Source organism: Penaeus monodon, chromosome 29, assembly GCF_015228065.2.
Source record: "Penaeus monodon isolate SGIC_2016 chromosome 29, NSTDA_Pmon_1, whole genome shotgun sequence".
Taxonomy (NCBI): Eukaryota; Metazoa; Arthropoda; class Malacostraca; order Decapoda; family Penaeidae; genus Penaeus; species Penaeus monodon.
This window is the reverse complement of record NC_051414.1, coordinates 5,087,851-5,088,070: the sequence shown is the minus strand read 5'-3', so window position 1 is coordinate 5,088,070 and position 220 is coordinate 5,087,851.

Sequence of the window (220 nt, the reverse complement as noted above, 5' to 3'; positions counted from 1 at the left end):
TCTGATATTCTCTTTCATTACCTCTATATTAAGCAACTTAATCTGAACATATCTAATAAATTGATGTAATGTAATTGCTTACATAAAAAGCCGTAGGCTTACAAAATGTAATACAGACTCTAGCTGTGCTACATATATATTTAAATAACTTGTCACTGTGAAGATATCTAAGAGTCAGATGTTACACAACTAAAGCGTAATATGTATTTGAGTGTGAGTG